Raw genomic sequence first — 22838 nt, 5'->3', positions numbered from 1 at the left:
TACGCTCATGGCCATCTGGTTCGCGGCTGCGTCGCAGGGCAGGAGAACAAAGTATAGCAATACATGTTATCATTGTGGGGAACACTTCATCCGGTATCAACTGCCACTGTCTCTTCACAGTCTGGCTATCTGGCCGTCTCTACACACTCTCATTACGTGTCTGTGACTGTAGTGCATATACAGGGTGTTACAAAAAGGTACGGCCAAACTTTCAGGAAACATTCCTCACACACAAATAAAGAAAATATGTTATGGGGACATGTTTCCGGAAACGCTTAATTTCCATAGCTCTGAGCACTATGGGACTCAACTGCTGAGGTCATTAGTCCCCTAGAACTTAGAACTAGTTAAACCTAACTAACCTAAGGACATCACACACATCCATGCCCGAGGCATGATTCGAACCTGCGACCGTAGCGGTCTCGCGGTTCCAGACTGCAGCGCCAGAACCGCGCGGCCACTTCGGTCGGCATTAATTTCCATGTTAGAGCTCATTTTAGTTTCGTCAGTATGTACTGTACTTCCTCGATTCACCGTCAGTTGGCCCAATTGAAGGAAGGTAATGTTGACTTCGGTGCTGCTGTTGACATGCGACTCATTGCTCTACAGTACATCAAGCACATCAGTACGTAGCATCAACAGGTTAGTGTTCATCACGAACGTGGTTTTGCAGTCAGTGCAATGTTTACAAATGCGGAGTTGGCAGATGCCCATTTGATGTATGGATTAGCACGGGGCAATAGCCGTGGCGCGGAACGTTTGCATCGAGACAGATTTCGACAACGAAGGTGTCTCGACAGGAAGACGTTCGATGCAATTGATCGGCGTCTTAGGGAGCACGGAACATTCCAGCCTATGACTCGCGACTGGGGAAGACCTAGAACGACGAGGACACCTGCAATGGACGAGGTAATTCTTCGTGCAGTTGACGATAACCATAATGTCAGCGTCAGAGAAGTTGCTGCTGTACAAGGTAACGTTGACCACGTCACTGTATGGAGAGTGCTACGGGAGAACCAGTTGTTTCCGTACCATGTACAGCGTGTGCAGGCACTATCAGCAGCTGATTGGCCTCCACGGGTACACTTCTGCGAATGGTTCATCCAACAATGTGTCAATCCTCATTTCAGTGCAAATGTTCTCTTTACGGATGAGGCTTCATTCCAACGTGATCAAATTGTAAATTTTCACAATCAACATGTGTGGGCTGACGAGAATCCGCACGCAATTGTGCAATCACGTCATCAACACAGATTTTCTGTGAATGTTTGGGCAGGCATTGTTGGTGATGTCTTGATTGGGCCCCATGTTCTTCCACCTACGCTCAATGGAGCACGTTATCATGATTTAATACGGGATACTCTACCTGTGCTGCTAGAAAATGTGCCTTTACAAGTACGACACAACATGTGGTTCATGCACGATGGAGCTCCTGCACATTTCAGTCGAAGTTTTCGTATGATTCTCAACAACAGATTCGGTGACCGATGGATTGGTAGAGGCGGACCAATTCCATGGCCTCCACGCTCTCCTGAAAGCTCTTGTCTACGCAACCCCGGTACCAAATGTAGAGACTCTTCGCGCTCGTATTGTGGACGGCTGTGATACAATACGCCATTCTCCAGGGCTGCATCAGCGCATCAGTGATTCCATGCGACGGAGGGTGGATGCATGTATCCTCGCTAACGGGAGACATTTTGAACATTTCCTGCAACAAAGTGTTGGAAGTTACGCTGGTACGTCCTGTTGCTGTGTGTTTCCATTCCATGACTAATGTGATTTGAAGAGAAGTAATAAAATGAGCTCTAACATGGAAAGTAAGCGTTTCCGGACACATGTCCACATAATATTTTTTCTTTCTTTGTGTGTGAGGAATGTTTCCTGAAAGTTTGGCCGTACATTTTTGTAACACCCTGTGTAGGGTGTATCGTAATTAATAGCGAAAATTGACATGTGTGACAGTATACGACAACAGAACCGGAGATGTTCCAGTAAGATGATAGCCAATATTGTGAGTAAAGGAATTTGAAAGCTGAAAATCGTTGAACATCTTTTAGCCTCATTTAATCCAACAGATTTCAGAAGCGGCAATGGTATTAAAGGACTATCTAGCCATGCTGGACTAACCTCGTCAATGTTTATATGCCGTTATAAACAGAGTGCTTCAGTGAATGTCAGGAAATATTCGATTAAGGATGCTTAGTGCTCCGATTTTGTTATGGAATTGTAGGTCTACAATGTAACATAGTTGTTCTGACATGAAATAAGTGAAAATGAGTCTTGGAACAAACAAATCCTAAGTAAAACCTGTGACGAAAAGAGAGCATGTTAAATAATTTGTGCAACGTAGTACCTGACGTTGAAGTATACGCATGTGCCCAATACAGGCACTTTCACATAAAACAAGATGCAGTTAAACATCACAGAAACAGTTACTAGAATGGACGTTACTGTCTCTCCTACTCCCACACCGCTTTCTCGTAAAAGTGACGATCTAGATACATTAGACGTAGTTCATAAATTATAAAATAGTTTACTTTAGGCTATTTCAATTGCATTTATGTTAATACGTATGAGGTCTAAATCGTCTAATGATGGAAAAATGCTGGAAACACGTATCAGTGTATTAATTTAGAAAATAAGAAATAAATAAATAACAGGATTGGTAGAAGAAAAAACGAATAATTTCTTCATAAAAATCGTCATACAAACACTTAGCTAATATTGCCAGAGTCAATAAAAAGTACTTCACTGTTTTTCCGAGAAGACGATTCCTCAAGTGTTTGCCGAACGGATTTAGTGGTACTTGCTAACAAACATCCCACTCGTTAAAAGTAGTATGTAACGTAAGCTGAAACATGGTTGTATCATAGCTTATATTGTATACCTTGACATTTCTTCTCGAATGCTGTGAACACACTGCAAGGGAACTGCGAGAAGAAGACGTTGATGGTAAATTTTCCTTAAATACCGATGAGCCGTAAAGTGGTATCAGCAAGGAACAGTTGGCACATTTCTCAGCAGCAAATGTCCCGTGAGCTGCAGTAACGATAGCAATTTGAGACGCATATTGCACGCTGGCGGGCGTTCTGGTGTTTAATGTCGCGGTAAGTCCTGAGCAATAGCGCTGATAACTGAGCGCTATAAACAAAAATGTATCCCTTCTCCAAATCACTAAGTCTATTTCCCTGATGAATAAAAAAAGTCATGCGTTTGTGAAAAATAAATGTCTTTGTGCGTCTTAGGATCTAATCGACATTATATTATGAACTGTTGGATGTTACTGAAATGCTCTGTTGTTTGTGCGATTCTCACTTCGTGGAGCCGTGGCTTAGCTCGATTAGAAGACAAAGGTTGCTCGTTCTCCTGTCAACTTGTTATGCAGAGGAGAAATATTTCCCTTTGTAGTGAGACGTGCACTGGATATTGAAAAAAGGAATTCGTACCAAACATAGTTTTTCCAATTAATGATCCGCAAAGTGCTTTAAGTCAGTAATACTAATGTCGAAATGATTTGTATTGACGTCACTATGAGTATGAGTTAAATGCAGCTGAAATCACTAAAAGAAAGAAGGAAGGTCATGGGATCTGTGATGTTTCATATTTTGTAAGGAATTTAGTATGTGAAGTAGTACCACTGCCAGCCACCATTAATAATACTGTTGTTTTTTACCGAATTTCTGTCATTTTCCATATACGTCACCTGTAAGAAAGCATTCAAAGCTACAATATTTTCGGTACAATTCTGTAATACCCTCCAGTTTCAAATTGAGGTATGTCTTGAAACACATGAATAAAATGGTCATATCTGCGGCGAACAGCACGGATTTCCAGATTATGGGCTGTTAGCTGTAAATAGAGACGCACTTTTCGTGGGAACGAATTTATCTTCTGAACGTTGAAAATAATCCTAGTTTTATTGTGTTTATTTTCTTTTCTTAAGTACTTGATGCAGTTTTCCTGTGCATATTTTGCCCGTCTTGTGGATATACCGATTTTTTCTTCTAAGACTACGTTGTATGCTATGTATCTGATGATGGTTGCTAGGTGTTCTAGCATTCAATTTTTTTGTAGTCGGCATGCATTTTTTTCCACTTTTGTTATCACTACTTTCTTCCTCTTGAGTTCTGGGATTATCTTTTATGGCTTACTGTGTTTTGTTTACCTGACACAGCTGAGTCGGCATATATGACCAGTCATCCTTATTCTCGTTGAGGTCTTTCATCAACGTGGCTATGAAAGGATAGGCCTGAACCATTTTTCTGTGGTGCTATTTGCGACTGAAAAGTCTGCCATGCTAAAGATTTTACTTACCTACATCATGTTAAACGATTTTTCCAATAATTTAAATGAGGAAATAACATTTAAATTACGTAAGATACAAAATTCTGGAGACAAATGTATTTACTTAATTAACCATTCTTTTCGTTTGAAACTAGGTAATGGTACTATTGACAGCAAATAGTATTAGTTGACATTGTTAAGAGTTTTCTCTTGAGAAAAAAACATACACATTATTATACTATCAGACGTAGTTAAAATTATTTATTGCAGATACTTAGACGAAACAGATGACGTTGAGGAATATTTCCAAGTCGTTAAGAAAGTGAAGACGACCGAAACTATATTACAACAAATTCCACCAAAAACGCTTCGACTCAAAAACTATTCTGCAAGTTTTGAATTTCATACTTGTCTTTTTGTCCGTGTTTATCGTACGTGGAAATGAATTAGTCATTCACACAGAAGTATACACAGTATCTTTAAAATGTTATAATTACATATTTAACCAAGAATCAGCGATGCTTGGTGTGTATCCTTGGAGCAGTTTCTGATGAATATTTCTTCAGTTTCATTACTCCTTATCAGTTCCATGAATTTATTGCGGCCCAAAAAATGGTTCAAATGGCTCTGAGCACTATGGGACTCAACTGCGGTGGTTATCAGTCCCCTAGAACTTAGAACTACTTAAACCTAACTAACCTAAAGAAATCACACACATCCATGCCCGAGGCAGGATTCGAACCTGCGACCGTAGCAGTCGCACGGTTCCGGACTGCGCGCCTAGAACCGTGAGACCACCGCGGCCGGCAATTGCGGCCCACTAAAATTAAAACTGGAATTTGTGACGAATACCGTAAAGTACCAGAAGCAAGCCGAAAGAGCTAATACTTTAAATATATATTTAACTTTCCTAGGTCATCAGTGGAAACTAGTCGCGGAAACTACGAATGAAAATACCTTGTCTGTACAATGGTTGCTGTCTCCTTTGAAGAGGGTGTATCTTACAGGGCCGTACAAAAAAACAAACATCCAAAACAGTAGCACTTGATGTTCCCTCACACCTACCATTAATTATTACTGGCTGAGGCACACGAGGTGCGTGCACTGATATGCTGTGCCAAATATGTACGGACTGTTAGTTGCCTCAGTTAGAAATATCCAAGATGTGTTGAAAACGTGATCTTCAAAATGATGTTTTGAATTTCGCTTGCACAGCGCTTATTTGCTGCAGTTTGGCCTTGAAAATGGCACGGTGTGCACCGGTCGAAATATCGGATGCTGTCGACGACGTCACCTGGAAATTAATCTTAAACTTTCATATAAATGCAGTGTATCGTTCAATTTCCTGCAACCATAGTTTCTATCGACATAGGTAGTTATCTCTTACATTCTATTGAACAGAGAAAGTTACCTAATTCCCGACCAATATAGATCTCGCGCTCCACCATCTGCTTTTGTATATGCCCCTATGAGTTTCTGTGAGACAGGACACGTAATATCTGCTGTAAAGACTTTTTACGAGACAACAGGAGGAACCTTTCTGTAGAATACATGAAACACTGACTCATAACACGAGGCAAGTGTAACACAGCCGGCTCAACGACTGTCGCTGAAATTTTGATATAAACTTATGGTTTACTACATGATTCTTGAATACTCTTTCAAAACTGAATCATTCAATACCAGTGTATTCTGTGACCATGCAGAATACGAAATCCATTAATCCTCCTGACACCACACATCATTTGAACACTATGATTCACTATGTGACACACTATGATTCGCTAGAACCTACAAAACTGTACGACTAGGGGCTGAAATTAACGGTTTCCCTCGTAGAAAATTCACTATCTCGCCAGAAAACTTACGTTACGCAACATATGGACTTCACGTTAAGAAAAGAAACAAAAAGGTTGTGCTGTATGTTCATCGTCCCTATGGTTTGAATTCGCGCGCACATATGTGGAGCTGACCTGCAACTCTCCTCTACGGGCAAGCTAATAGCAAAAGTTGGTTCTGGGAAATACTAACTGCAACATCTCCTGTTGTGAGCCGCCGATGTGGTGTACGGCAGTATTGAGTCGTAACATGGAGTCTTAAATGTTTTTATTTTTAAAACACAGCGTTTGCCGGCATTAGTGAACTGCGGATTCCATCTAGTTCTTTGAACTATCCTTCTAAAGAATTTGTTTTATTATGTCTGTGGTACTCATAACGTACAAGCGGAAATTACTTGTAGAAAGAAGGTTGTTTTTATTGATATTGTGGATGATTGGTTAAACAAGGGTTCATATGACTCTGAGCACTATGAGACTTAACATCTGAGGTGATCAGTCCCCTAGAACTTAGAACTACTGAAGGACATCACAGACATCCATACCCGAGGCAGGATTCGAACCTGCAACTGTAGAGGTCGCGCGGTTCCGGACTGAAGCGCATAGAACCGCTCAGCCACAGCGGCCGCCGGCTGATTGGTGATTTATACAGTTTGTCGGTTAGAGTTCTTGATGTAGTTGTAGCAGTCGGTTGGATTTGTCCAGGCACGTACTCTAAGGTGATACTGAGTGAGGCATAGAGGTACATTACTGCACGGTAATCCGTTACTGAAGCCTTTAGTTTCACTGAGTCTCCGAGTATTCACTTTTGAAACATGATAGGGATCTGTAGTCTCATTGCACTACCGACAGCCAACCGTGAGAATTGCGTAAACTGCTGGACAGTCGGCACTAAGGAACAAATACTGCTGGGTGCTATGGGTTCTCTGCAACACCGTTTGGCGCGGAAGAAGGTTAGTGTTGTTTGAGCCTGATGCGAAGTGGTTTCACGAAGTGTGACCCTTTTAGCTGTTCTGTTGTTGTCGTGTCACTTGCTGTTACTGGTCCGGGTTGCCGAAGGTAGGGAATGTTGTGGTTTGTTCATTTTTATCTGTTTTGCTCACTGCGGTAAGGGACGACAGTGTTGCCTTACACCCTTACGTGGGAAGTGGTCACACACAACTTTCCAGTGGGTGTAGACTTTGCAAAAGGCTATCCAATTAATTTTGCTAAATTATTGAAGCGTTTTCGACAGGCCCTACTTGGATGATGCAGTGAAAGTTTTGCTTGTAATCATAACACTGGTTAAGGTGTTATATGCCGTAAGGATTATAGGGAGTAAACATTAAGGGTGTGATAGTGATGTTCCGCATGACCTCGAGCATGGATGTGTGTGATGACCTTAGGTTAGTTAGGTTTAAATAGTTCTAAGTTCTAGGGGACTGATGACCTCAGAAGTTAAGTCCCATAGTGCTCAGAGGCATTCGAACCCTTTGAACCAAAACCGAGGTGTTACGGCGCCGTATGCCAGCGTGCTGTTTCGCTGCTGGTTTTGGATTTAATTTTTTAGTTTAAGATAATTTAAATCAGAAATAAGGCTGTTAAAAAAGAATTCTTTGGAATAACTTAATCTGAAGCTGCGATCAACGATCGAATACGGCTGCGCAATTTGTTTGGGCTGTGGTGTTTGGGCAGTAACGAGTTAAAGCGCAGTGCTGCATTTTAAAGCGCAGTGCTGCATGATAAGCTGCTGCACTGGGCATTTTTAATGGTGTGTACGTATTTTTGTAGAGTTTTATGTTCATTGTGTGGCTCTATGTCATCTGTATTTGGCTTATGAGTACTGTAAGTGATTCTTGTTCACGGGGTCAAAGTACACTCCTGGAAATTGAAATAAGAACACCGTGAATTCATTGCCCCAGGAAGGGGAAACTTTTTTGACACATTCCTGGGGTCAGATACATCACATGATCACACTGACAGAACCACAGGCACATAGACACAGGCAACAGAGCATGCACAATGTCGGCACTAGTACAGTGTATATCCACCTTTCGCAGCAATGCGGGCTGCTATTCTCCCATGGAGACGATCGTAGAGATGCTGGATGTAGTCCTGTGGAACGACTTGCCATGCCATTTCCACCTGGCGCCTCAGTTGGACCAGCGTTCGTGCTGGACGTGCAGACCGCGTGAGACGACGCTTCATCCAGTCCCAAACATGCTCAATGGGGGACAGATCCGGAGATCTTGCTGGCCAGGGTAGTTGACTTACACCTTCTAGAGCACGTTGGGTGGCACGGGATACATGCGGACGTGCATTGTCCTGTTGGAACAGCAAGTTCCCTTGCCGGTCTAGGAATGGTAGAACGATGGGTTCGATGACGGTTTGGATGTACCGTGCACTATTCAGTGTCCCCTCGACGATCACCAGTGGTGTACGGCCAGTGTAGGAGATCGCTCCCCACACCATGATGCCGGGTGTTGGCCCTGTGTGCCTCAGTCGTATGCAGTCCTGATTGTGGCGCTCACCTGCACGGCGCCAAACACGCATACGACCATCATTGGCACCAAGGCAGAAGCGACTCTCATCGCTGAAGACGACACGTCTCCATTCGTCCCTCCATTCACGCCTGTCGCGACACCACTGGAGGCGGGCTGCACGATGTTGGGGCGTGAGCGGAAGACGGCCTAACGGTGTGCGGGACCGTAGCCCAGCTTCATGGAGACGGTTGCGAATGGTCCTCGCCGATACCCCAGGAGCAACAGTGTCCCTAATTTGCTGGGAAGTGGCGGTGCGGTCCCCTACGGCACTGCGTAGGATCCTACGGTCTTGGCGTGCACATCCGTGCGTCGCTGCGGTCCGGTCCCAGGTCGACGGGCACGTGCACCTTCCGCCGACCACTGGCGACAACATCGATGTACTGTGGAGACCTCACGCCCCACGTGTTGAGCAATTCGGCGGTACGTCCACCCGGCCTCCCGCATGCCCACTATACGCCCTCGCTCAAAGTCCGTCAACTGCACATACGGTTCACGTCCACGCTGTCGCGGCATGCTACCAGTGTTAAAGACTGCGATGGAGCTCCGTATGCCACGGCAAACTGGCTGACACTGACGGCGGCGGTGCACAAATGCTGCGCAGCTAGCGCCATTCGACGGCCAACACCGCGGTTCCTGGTGTGTCCGCTGTGCCTTACGTGTGATCATTGCTTGTACAGCCCTCTCGCAGTGTCCGGAGCAAGTATGGTGGGTCTGACACACCGGTGTCAATGTGTTCTTTTTTCCATTTCCAGGAGTGTAATTGAACTCAGATTTCACCATGAAATTTTACGACCAGCTGACATGGACCTGCACACAAATTTAAAAATTAAATTGTCTTGCAAAGTGTGTCTATGCATCTGTTTACCCTTTACATGCCCCTAATGGTTACATGCACTTGTACAAAACATAGTTAAATCACAACACAAAATACACCAAAACCCTACTACTAGTCACTAGCAAGAGCTTAGGCGCAAGGAGCATCTCTAAATTACTTATATTTCACCACATAAACTAAAATTAAGGAAATTCCTGCTCAGTGGTTAGTCAAGCTTACTGACTACGTTATGCAGCTGGCTTTTCTATTATTTCCAGTCCTCTGTTTCTCCGATCTCTTAGTGGTACATGCATAACATCTCCCGAGGGTGGTCTCTGCTAGCAATGCCTGCATCTTTGGTTGTGCCAATTGTTTCTCTGAATTTGAGACCAGCTGCTTTTGTTATTTTCCTCAACATGACCATTCTTCCACTCATTGTCCTTTGAGCTTAGTACGGAGTTTCGCTCAGGTTCAGAACTCATTCTCTTCTCTTCTTGTTTGTATTAATCGAGTTCCATTAAAACGAGGTTAAATTCCGCCAGGCCGCTCTTCTCGACACAAAGAAGGGATCTTACGTGTTCTGTTGGTATTGTATTAGTTGAGAGTTGAATCAGATCGATATTACTGTGTGGCTGATGGTCGAGACGCTTATTCAGTTTAAAAATCTCCTCAAGATACTGCAGATAAGATTGGAAGCATGCTGCTACCAGTGGAGGGGCTTTTAAAATGTCCCAATTTATACCCTAATTTATGCTCTAACCTACCAGTAAGAAATAATGACCCCAGATTCGATTTCCATAAAGACTTTATAGCATCTGGCGGCTGGAAAAACTTTCGCGATAACCTCTCTGCTCATTTGACTGCTGATAAATTCTCTCTTTGGATTGGAAAGGAGTCCGGTAGCCTTCCCTTAAATTGCCCGAGCCAAGTCTTAATATGTAGGTGTTCGCCTGCGGTGTGGATAAGAAACTTCGTTAGTGAAAAGAAGTTTTAATCATCAAAGTCTTTCACCTGACAGACACGGACCTAGGTAACGGAAATCTGCCCCTCGCTGTGACCCAATTTTGTGTCACTGAAACGTGCCAGTAGACGTACATGGCTCTGAGCACTATGGGACTTAACTTCTAAGGTCATCAGTCCCCTAGAACTTAGAACTACTTAAACCTAACTAACCTAAGGACATCACATCTACCGATTTCTGTCCCTTTCGGATAATTCCCCAGGCTAATACCATTGTTTAAAAAGAGTGACACATTGTCAAAAGAGAGTTAGGCAGTACATGTCCCGGATTTCCTGCAGCAAAGTTCTGCTGTGTTACGGGTAACACTACATGAAATTGTGCGACAGAAATGGCGTGGCAACAGAATACGTACTCAAAATGTTATGTTGACGGGACAAACTGAGCGACTGTCGTGTGGGAAACGTCTAAATTGCGCACAGATTCACCTTGAAATCGTAATGGTATATGGGCCGAACGCGAATGTCGCGTCCAGCCGTAATGAAATGGTACTATTAGTTTGACGCAGGCTGCAAAGTCGTGGATTATGTTAATTGGAAAAGAAGGAAGATCTTGCACTATGCGATTACCACGTTTACGGCAAGCTGGAAGATCATCTAAGGGAAAAGAGCTTTTCCAAGGATGTGGACATTCACACAGGTTCTCGAATGGCTGTGTGACAAACGGGCGGATTTCTGTCGTCGAGGAATTGAACGATTGATAAAACTGTCCGACCGTTGTTCACAGAGACTTAGTGATTATGTTGCAATGGAGTGTCACGTGTTTGTGTCCCCTTGACGTGTACTGCAGAATTCAATAAAAGTTAATTGATCTGTCATAGTAATGTGTAATTTGCGTTTCGAAGTGCCCTTGTATATCGAGGACTTCATGATGAAGACGCTAGAAACAGAGAAGGGGGTAATAAAGTGATGTGGTCCAGAAGATCAACTGCATCATATCTGCGATGACATGATACTGCTTGGAGGTAAAGCAATACCTCTTGAGAGAATTCTATCCACACTTGAAGAAGGTTTGCAAAATTACTGGGTGAAAATGAACACAAATAAAACCGAAAAGATTAAAAATGTATGGAGAAGTAGGTATGAAAGAGAAAACAAGAGAAGATCAAAATGAATAGATTGTACAGTACAGATGTTTGGGGAACATGCTAACTGATAACTGGACAAGTGAAAAAGAATTAAGATCAATCACATTGAAAGGTCTCTGTTGGATTCCTTTCATGTTAATTTCTTAAATCTGTTGTCATTTACGGCATAAATTCCTCTTCTAAATTTACTGTGGTGTTTCTGACTATCTGGGAGGAGACTGAGCAGTGAAACGTGTTACTTTTACACATAAACAAGAACGATCTGTCACACTACTACACTTTAAAACACAGTTTATATGTAATTCATGTCACACAGTCTCATACGGACGTACATCCGCTTTCTTTTATATACTGTATATGATAAGATACTGTCATCCCCCTTCCCTTCTGTGTGAGAGGATGAATGAGCAAATGTATTTCTAGTTGCATGCTGGATGGTAGCAGACAAGCCTGTCTGCTAGAGAACAGTAGGACCAACATCGGAACAGGTAGCTACGCTTTCTAAAAGCAAAGAGGTTTCTATCCTTAGTATGGTCCTGTCCGTCCCTTGTCATGTTGGTATAGGAAGCTGCCTCTCTGGTCACTTCCGTTTGTATTTGTGAGCCACCCCTCAGGAAGGGACCACGGCAGTCTGTCCGCGGCGAGCGTCTGAAGTGGTAAGATCTCCGTCTAAGCGCGTGTCTGCTAAGTCCGTAGGACAATGGATTTCTTAAGTTCAGCCTAACTGAAAATTTAATCACCTTTATTTCAGGTTTAGCTCTAAAATATCTAATGTTATCTTAAATTGCAACGCAGTGTAATTCGAGTGTGAAGTTCAGAATATATTCCGGTAGTTGCTTTGTCACTACTTTGTGAGTAAAGTGGAACCACGTGTTGATCAGTAACTCTAACTAGCATCATCAATCTTCAATGCGAATGTGCGTGAGATTATAACGTCTCGTCTTGACAATATTTTTCAATATAGCAACTTTTCTTTATGTTCAACCTACGTGGGGTGTACTTTGTGAGACCAGTACCACGTGCTTATACAATTGTTTGACCCATCAGGTTACTAGTAAGACGATAGTAACCAGTTCGAGGTTTTTCTCTTGTAAATTGCTTTTCGATCTAATTTATTTTAATTATCAAAATTATTGTGGAGTTACACTCTTTGTGTAAACCAAGTTGACCACGTGAAGCATGTGGTGTAAGCATCAAAGTAGCCCTCAGCTATTCTTTTCGGGAAGATTTCACAGAGAGTTAGTATGAATTTAGTATACCAGTGTGTGGTAATTTCATGACGGACAGGATTGCGCTACGAACGTAACTTCTTTGGGTGAAAATTGAATCGCTTGGTGGTGGTTAATTTCCTCTTCGATATGTTTCAACGTTCTTCGTGTGTTATTTTATGAATGCAGTGTTGTATGTAGTCTCCCAATCTTGGCTCCCTATTTGATGTGTTCCGTAAGATTACAAACTCACATTTTCACAGTCCTAAATAAGGCACCAGCTTAGTTATGACTCAAGTTAAATATGCTGACATTTCAATGATCAATGTTAAAATAAATTTCCAAATATAAACTGATTTATTTCTTTTAATTTAAATTCTCTTTATATATATATATATATATATATATATATATATATATATATATATATATATATATATATATATCACCGGTTGTCGGATGACGATTAAAAGATTATAATTAATGTTAGTCTGGTTGGGAATTTGGTAAGCTAGACTGGATACCTGGTGAAACAGTCGTTCAGTAATGCAAGGTTAACTTCCCCAGACAGCTCACAGCTTTTAAACCGCTTTTATTGAATATCAGCACCGCTTTCATAGAAAATTAAAGCAACAACTTTACAAAATCAACGGAAAAACAAGGAACCCAGGAAAAGGAACGCTTATTAGGCAGAAAAATCGTGTTGGAGTTGAGGAAATGTTGGTAAAATGCTTCGTGTTGAATGTTTTTCTGTACGGCTGAGAAAGTCGGACATTGAAGAAGAGAGGAAAATACCAAATTGAACTATTCAGAATAGAGGTTTGGAGGAGGATGGATAAAATAAGGGGGATGGATAAAGTGACGACCAATGAAGATATGGGGAAGGTAAAGGAACGAAGAACATTTCTAAACTTGGTTCAGACAAGGAAATGAGACTTGATTGGACATAGGCTGTAAGGAGAAGGAAATATAACAACAGCTATCGAAGAGACAGTGGAAGGACAGAAGAAAGAAGAAAATCAGATGTAAAAAACGCAACATGAAGTGAAAAGAGAGAGGTACCAGGTCGCCAAGCAGTTGGCTTGGAAGTGGATCATATGGAAATAGCAGCCATGTCTGGCACCTACTAATAGGCAGAACAATTTATGATGGTGGTTCTTCCTGCTATATTGTAAATTAGTAGAACTTTGCTATTTGCTATTTTACATGTTGTTGCACTTTTAATTGCCACATTAAAGAGAGAAAATGAGTGAGTGAGAGAGAGGGAGAGAGAGAGAGAGAGAGAGAGAGAGAGAGAGAGAAAGGACTGAGAGGCATGGAATGTAAGTCATCAACTTTCACTCCGCAAATCGTCTTTCTTTTATATATTGGTCCGAATGAAATGATTTTCTAGGTAGTGAAGTCGAAGTAGATACTCCGTGCGAATTGGTATGGGTGGAGGTTATACTTAACAGCCGAACTAAGTTAATAATTGGCTCCTTCTACCGACCCCCAGACTCCGATGATATAGTTGCGGAACAGTTCAGAGAAAATTTGAGTCTCGTAACAAATAAATATCCCACTCATACGGTTATAGTTGGTGGGAACTTCAACCTTCCCTCGATATGTTGGCAAAAATACTTGTTCAAAACCGGTGGTAGGCAGAAAACATCTTCCGAGATCGTCCTAAATGCTTTCTCCGAAAATTATTTCGAGCAGTTAGTCCACGAACCCACGCGAATTGTAAATGGTTGCGAAAACACACTTGACCTCTTAGCCACAAACAATCCAGAACTAATAGAGAGCATCATGACTGATACAGGGATTAGTGATCACAAGGTAGTTGTAGCTAGGCTCAATACCGTTTCTTCCAAATCCACCAGAAACAAACGCAAAATAATTTCATTTAAAAATGCGGATAAAGTAACACTAGAAGCCTTCCTAAGAGACAATCTCCATTCCTTCCGAACTGACTATGCAAATGTAGACGAGATGTGGCTCAAATTCAAAGATATAGTAGCAGCAGCAATTGAGAGATTCATACCTCATAAATTGGTAAGAGGTGGAACTGATCACCCGTGGTACACAAAACAGGTCCGAACGCTGTTGTAGAGGCAACGGAAAAAGCATGCGAAATTCAGAAGAACGCGAAATCCCGAAGATTGGCTAAAATTTACAGACGCACGAAATTTGGCACGGACTTCAATGCGAAATGCCTTTAATAGGTTCCACAACGAAACATTGTCTCGAAATTTGGAAGAAAATCCTAAGAAATTCTGGTCGTATGTAAAGTACACAAGCGGCAAGACGCAGTCAATACCTTCGCTGCGCAGTGCCGATGGTACTGTTACCGACGACTGTGCCGCTAAAGCGGAGTTACTGAACGCAGTTTTCCGAAATTCCTTCACCAGGGAAGACGAATGGAATATTCCAGAATTTGAAACGCGAACAGCTGCTAGCATGAGTTTCTTAGAAGTAGATACCTTAGGCGTTGCGCAGCAACTCAAATCGCTTGATACGGGCAAGTCTTCAGGTCCTGATTGTATACCGATTAGGTTCCTTTCAGATTACGCTGATACAATAGCTCCCTACTTAGCACTCATATACAACCGCTCGCTCACCGATAGATCTGTACCTACAGATTGGAAAATTGCGCAGGTCGCACCAGTGTTTAAGAAGGGTAGTAGGAGTAATCCATCTAACTACAGACCTATATCATTGACGTCGGTTTGCAGTAGGGTTTTGGAGCATATACTGTATTCAAACATTATGAATCACCTCGAAGGGAACGATCTATTGATACGTAATCAGCACGGTTTCAGAAAACATCGTTCTTGTACAACGCAGCTAGCTCTTTATTCGCACGAAGTAATGGCCGCTATTGACAGCGGATCTCAACTTGATTCCGTATTTCTAGATTTCCGGAAAGCTTTTGACACCGTTCCTCACAAGCGACTTCTAATCAAGCTGCGGGCCTATGGGGTATCGTCTAAGTTGTGCGACTGGATTTGTGATTTCCTGTCAGGAAGGTCGCAGTTCGTAGTAATAGACGGCAAATCATCGAGTAAAACTGAAGTGATATCAGGTGTTCCCCAGGGAAGCGTCCTGGGACCTCTGCTGTTCCTTATCTGTATAAATGACCTGGGTGACAATCTGAGCAGTTCTCTTAGGTTGTTCGCAGATGATGCTGTAATTTACCGTCTAGTAAGGTCATCCGAAGACCAGTATCAGTTGCAAAGCGATTTAGAAAAGATTGCTGTATGGTGTGGCAGGTGGCAGTTGACGCTAAATAACGAAAAGTGTGAGGTGATCCACATGAGTTCCAAAAGAAATCCGTTGGAATTCGATTACTCGATAAATAGTACAATTCTCAAGGCTGTCTATTCAACTAAGTACCTGGGTATTAAAATTACGAACAACTTCAGTTGGAAAGACCCCATGGATAATATTGCGGGGAAGGCGAGCCAAAGGTTGCGTTTCATTGGCAGGACACTTAGAAGATGCAACAAGTCCCCTAAAGAGACGGCTTACACTACACTCGTTCATCCTCTGTTAGAATATTGCTGGACGGTGTGGGATCCTTACCAGGTGGGATTGACGGAGGACATCGAAAGGCTGCAAGAAAGGGCAGCTTGTTTTGTATTATCACGTAATAGGGGAGAGAGTGTGGCAGATATGATACGCGAATTGGGATGGAAGTCATTACAGCAAAGACGTTTTTCGTCGCGGCGAGATCTATTTACGAAATTTCAGTCACCAACTTTCTCTTCCGAGTGAGAAAATATTATGTTGAGCCCAACCTACATAGGTAGGAATGATCATCAAAATAAAATAAGAGAAATCAGAGCTCGAACAGAAACGTTTAGGTGTTCGTTTTTCCCGCGCGCTGTTCGGGAGTGGAATGGTAGAGAGATAGTATGATTGTGGTTCGATGATCCCTCTGCCAAGCACTTAAATGTGAATTTCAGAGTAGTCATGTAGATGTAGATGTAGATGTAATACTATAACCCTCCAGCAGCTTTTGGATTACAGCCTGACTGATGTTGAAAATGTGTACGGGAGCGGAAACGTACTGTCGTTCTCAAAATACTAAGAAGAAACTAGGGAGAAATAATGTGAACCTGAAAAAAATTATAACTTGTGTGACAATAACTATTGTGCGTGTTTAGATGTATTTCCATTTAAGTAACCGTTCTGTACTGCAATGTACAAGAGAGAGGCTTCAAATACACTAGGAAATTCTATTCTTCTCTATTGTATACGTACCATCGGAGGGTACGTAATTAATATCATTAGGCCTGAGGTCATGGAACAATAGCGTACAAGATTAGCGAACGCTATACATCGACTTTGTCTAATATAATTGTGACAGATACTGTCCAGCAGTCAGGTACTAATTGCGCAATCAGTATCGATTCCCACCTCGGCGCGCTAGCAATCCATTACAATGACACCGAGTCCTCACGTGACAGGTGGTTTAATTACGGAGGATTGGATCGACGTGTACAGTCCCTGTGGACTTGGGTTCCGGCGTCCTTGTCTGAGATAAGCCCAGCGTCCTGTCCTCCGCGCTGTGCTCCCTGTAGTACTCTTTTCTTTTATAATAACCCTCAACTGTGTTTTCTAAGCCGTGTTAGCTATGGAAGCATGAAATATAATTTGCTGACACTCATAGTTAAATCGCTGACTCTTTCTGATTAAGCACCTTAGCTGATTTTTAAGTTGCTTGACGACAGGAGACTAGTAAGTAAGCACTTGATAAGGAATAAACACGTGGTACAAAATTTTGTCTCAAACTTTCAATTTCTAAAACCAGAAAGTAATGAAACGCCTTAATGTGTGGGACGTTCATCTTAAGAGTATATTTATGTTCCATGAAACTGCAACATCAATGACGTACCCAAATCAAAGTAGTATAAGTAGCAAATAAGATGCAGACTGACATTTCACATATGATGATTAGGCACAAAGGGCACATAAAAATGACCAGTATTTTCTCACATATTTGTCCATCGTGCCAATAGTGCCCAAACGAGTCCACTGAATTTATTTCTTGTTTACAAGATCTCTACGAATGCCAAGTAGGATCACATGGCACTATTACGTTGTGGTGTGCTTCTTAGGCTAGCAAATGGCGGAACCTACTAGACAGCGTGAACTCGTAACAGGCTATCTACAGGGCGAGGAAGTTACGAAAGGTCACGTCAATTCCGTCTATAAGGAGCAGTCTAATGAAAACGAGACAGATGGAAAAAAGTAAGTAAACTGTTAATTATTTCAAAATTAATTGCCGTAACTATTAATACATTTATCCCACTGTGAGACAAGACGGTTAGTGCCTTTCTATCCAGGAAAATGATTAAGGATAAATCAGTGTTCATAACACAAAGCAGAAACTGAAATACTTATTATTAGTAACTTTGGCAAACTTCTGATCCACGCACATAAATTTGAAGTTAATATCTATATCGCAACTGCACAAAGCCGTATTACGCAATAATGGCTCCAGACGTAATATCGCTCTGTGAAATGTCTTCTCGGCGTCGAAATTTTCTATTTTAGAGCAAACCAATATATGTCATCATACATTCTCCAATAGAAATCCCCGTCCAAGGCATATCTTTTGTCTCATTAAGCACTAGGGATGATAGCTGGTTGGATGCTAGCCACCGACTATATCTGTCACAAAGACTTCTCGCGCTACTTTCTGCCAAACCATCTTTTCCAGTCCCACCTGAGGGGCATCCCTTCAGCTTTTACATTTCATACAATCCTAAGGTTCCTAATCATGAACCAGTTATACATATAATTCTTTAGTACACTGCTGGCCACCGTAAATGCAACACCAAGAAAGACAAGAGGTAGCACAACAAAATTTATTTTGTAGATAACATGTTGACCAAGTATAAAATGATTACGTTTACAGACGTCTGTGGCATGTGGTTCCTGCCAGAATCAGTAGCCAGAGTAGCCGCCATTGTTGGAGATCACAGCTGCCACACGTCTCGGCATTGAGTCAAAGAGACGTTGGATGTGTTCCTGGGGTACAGCAGCCCAAGCAGCTTCCACACGTTGCCGAAGATCATCTGGTGTGGCAGCTGGGGATGTAATCTGGGTCACTCGTTAAACAACCATGGACCACATGTTTTCTATCGGCGAAAGATCCGGAGAGCGAGCCGGCCAGGGAAGCAATTCAATCTGGTTATTGACGAAGAACCTTTGGACAATGCGTGCCGCGTGTAGTCGCGCATTATCCTGTTGAAATATGGCTGTGGCCGAGCCCTGAAGGTAAGGAAGGACAACTGGCTCCAGCACCTCGGATATGTAGCGCCGGCTATTTAAAGTACCGGCAATGCGTACTAGAGGCGTGCGAGAGTAATATCCAATACCGCCCCATACCATAATACCCGGTGCAAGACCAGTGTGGTGGTGCATAATGCAGCTGTCCAGCATCCTCTCTCCACGGTGTCTCCACACTCGACTCCGACCATCGTGGTGCTGCAGACAGAAGCGTGCCTCGTCAGTAAAGACAACGTCATTCCATTCTGCCGTCCACATCCGTCTGTCATCACACCATTGGCGACGGAGACGTCTGTGGTTCTGCGTCAATGGTAGACGACGCAATGGACGTTTTGTGGACAGACCACTCTGCTGTAAACGGCGTCGAATGGTACGTGCAGACACTGGATGATGCGTTACAGACGCAATGTGCTGTGCTATGGTTCGGGATGTCACTGAGCGATCCGTCACTGCCATGCGCACAATTTGCCTATCAGCACGTGCAGTGGTGCACCGAGGTGAATGTGATCGACCACGTCGGTCCGTCGTACCCTCCTGCATCCAACTGTCACATATCCGCATTACAGTTGTTAGGTTTCGTCCAACACGACTAGCGATTTCTCTGTATGATAATCCACAATCTCGGTAAGCCACTATCCTTCCTCTGTCGAACTCTGATACTTGATCAAAAGATGTTCGCTGTTGTCTACGAGGCATAACTGATCGTCTTGTGAAACAACCACAAGGTAAACACACGTGCCGAACGTACACTCGTCGAAATCGCCAAGCCTTAAATGGCGTTATGAGGTGGCGCCACAGGCGCGCGTGATGTGCGTCTGTGCTGAAATTCTAATCAGTTGCATATCTCATCTCTGCAAACTCATGACGTAATTTTCACGTGATCGGATGCTTCCTTCAGGGTGTTGCATTTACGGTGGCCAGCAGTGTACATTTATATTATGAAAGAACCTGGTTTTAAAAAGAACGTTTAGAAATTAATTCAGGTTAAATAAAGTTATAGAAAAAAGTAATTTTATTTCTGTATGCTTCAAGTCAAAGAACGTTATGACACACGTATTTCAGTATTCATAAGATACACAGAGATTACACAGAAGTATCATAATCGATAACAGACATAAGTTTTAGATATTCCTCATGTTTCAGTGATGTTTCTCGTTTAGGATACCATCGTGAAACATCTACAACACTTCACATAGCCTTTGGCGCCACTATATACAAGTTTCAGCAGAAACAACGCATTTTTACACAGGCAGCAATAAATGGTTTGAGCCCATATGGTTCCCAGTGCCTCATATGTTACTTGACATCATACTGCTCCACATCCTCTTACCAAATTTTAGAAAAAAGTAGAATCCATTATCTGATAGTACTGATTCTGGTTTTCGTATAGTTGCAAAGTATTCTATCATTCTGTTAAATACAGCTGTAGTTGTTGCTTTTTCAAGTAGAGAGAGTTTGATAAAATTGCAAAAGACTTCCAGTGCCAATAGCATATATGTAAAAATGTCTGCAGTCTTCAGGTGGGGACCATATAAATCCACAGAAAATAAATCAAATGTGTCTCCATGCATGGTACCCTTATTGGTTCTTATTGTCAGTCTTGCCTTTTGGAAAATATTGCACAAGTTTAGAAGACCAGTCGTTTTGTTTTCTAGGTTATCAAGAGTTACTGTGACATTCGAAAATTTTTCGGTACACTTCTTGGTTCCACAATGTTCTAATGCGAGGTGAAAATAAACTGTTACCTCTGTCTCAAAGTATGATGGCAAACAAACGTTCCAATCACCCATATCTACATTTTTCCGTTTATATAAAACGTCTTTGGATGTTTTGTAATATTGAGCAATGTGTGGATGATTGACATTACCAAAACCAACTTTAAGCAATTTCCAATCTTCGTCCTTATTTATATATGTACGTTCAGTTTTCTCTTGCCCAGTTACTTCTTTACTGAAACGCATCTGGAATGTACCATCGTCATTATTCTCTCTACATATACAGATTAGACATTCTGGTAGCCTATATAAAGCATCTGCCACATAATTGCCGCTGTATTTGGAGTAACAAATATCTTAATCAAGTTGTTGTAGCCATATTGCACAGCGGGATAACCTCCCATTTAATAATCGACAAAATTTTAGAAATATTAGTGCTTTATCATCACTATGAATAACAATTTTATGCTCCCATAAATAATTTTGAAAGATTTTCAGTCCCTGTATAATTACCAAAGCTTGTTTCTCTGACATGATGCAATTTATTTCATATTGATTTCGTGTCCTGTTCAGTAAGGCGGTGGTTTAGTGGCCTGTTTCTCCTGGGCTAATGAATTCTTGCAAGATTTCAACCCCCAATTCCATTTGCAATGCTGTCAGCACTCATATGAAATAGTTGCGTTAATTCTCGATTGTTCAAAACATTATTCCTTAACAATTCCATTTTTAATTCTTCGAAATCGTCTTGGCATTCTTTAATCCAAGTAAAGGTACTATTTGTTCCAAGTAAGTTGTCTGAATGAGGAGTATTAAAAGCCCACAGCCTTACAGATTTACTGTAACATCCACACAGCCTGAAGCGGTTTTTTATTCTAGGGAGGCTACGTTTCACTAGCTGTTAACTTTTCTAGGTCCTTGGCAGTCCCAGATGTTGGATTAATGTACCCAGAAATTCAATTCCCTTTTTGCAAATTCGCACTTAATAAGTTTTAAGGTCATTCAACTTATTGAAGAGCAGTGAAGACTTTACTTAGCAATTCGCAGTATTCTCGCTACTCTTCTGTGGCAAATGAGAGTTCATCTAAGTATAAAGCTATTCTGACATTCAGTTCTCACCCTAAAACTGAATCTAATGTAGGGGATAAAGACGGTAACGAATCTGTTGAGATCAAAAGGAACCTCTTTATAATGGTAACATTTGCCAGCAAATAAAAACGCCGTGTAGTTATGTGGTGCTGCACCTAATGAAACTTTCCAGTATCCATCTGTCAAATCACGGCCTGGTAGATACTATGTATTAGCGAATTTCTGTATCGTCTCATTTAAGGTAGGTCAGCTTCTCATTTAGCAGTTTTACTTTAAGTTTGCACATCACTTACCACTCACTGCCCGTCAGCTTTGTTATCCATTATAAGGAGAGGACTGTTGTCTTCTCTGTTGCTCGTCTCAATCACTCACTATTCAGTCAAGTCTGTTTTTACCTGAACGGCTTGTTTCTTTGCCAAGGCAACTGACAAATGTCTCAAAATAAAAATTCATAACAGTTTATTTGTAAAATACTGTACAATTCATTTTTCTGTTCTGATGTAAGGTCATGTAAAATCTCAGGTACAATTTCTACATCTAATGACTCAAATTTAGTATCCTGTTTAATTTTGTGTCCTCAAATGCTATTTCTAAAGTACCTGATTTAGTGTTAATTCTGACAGTTTCATTACTGCATATAAATAATAATTGTTTGTTTATCCAGCTAATCGATTTTCAAAAGTCATCTTGGCATTCAAATAAGGAGCAACCATAAAATCATATTGAAATAGTTGTCCTTTAATTCTGATATGTACAAGCTTATTCGTTTCTCCAGTAGCCCCTACAACCTAGACACCGTTTACCGACATAATAACTAGACCAGATTAGTCTATGATATAGTAAAAAAATGATTTTCATTACTCACTGATCTGTGACACTGCATCTAAAAATATTTGTAATGTAACACTGTTTATTTCAACGGAAATAATAGGCTGTTTTACTGTCATATTTTCGGAGTTATCTTGGTTCCCTGACAATAAGTCTTAATCG

Source organism: Schistocerca nitens, chromosome 3, assembly GCF_023898315.1.
Source record: "Schistocerca nitens isolate TAMUIC-IGC-003100 chromosome 3, iqSchNite1.1, whole genome shotgun sequence".
Lineage (NCBI taxonomy): Eukaryota > Metazoa > Arthropoda > Insecta > Orthoptera > Acrididae > Schistocerca > Schistocerca nitens.
This window is presented reverse-complemented; position numbering follows the sequence as displayed.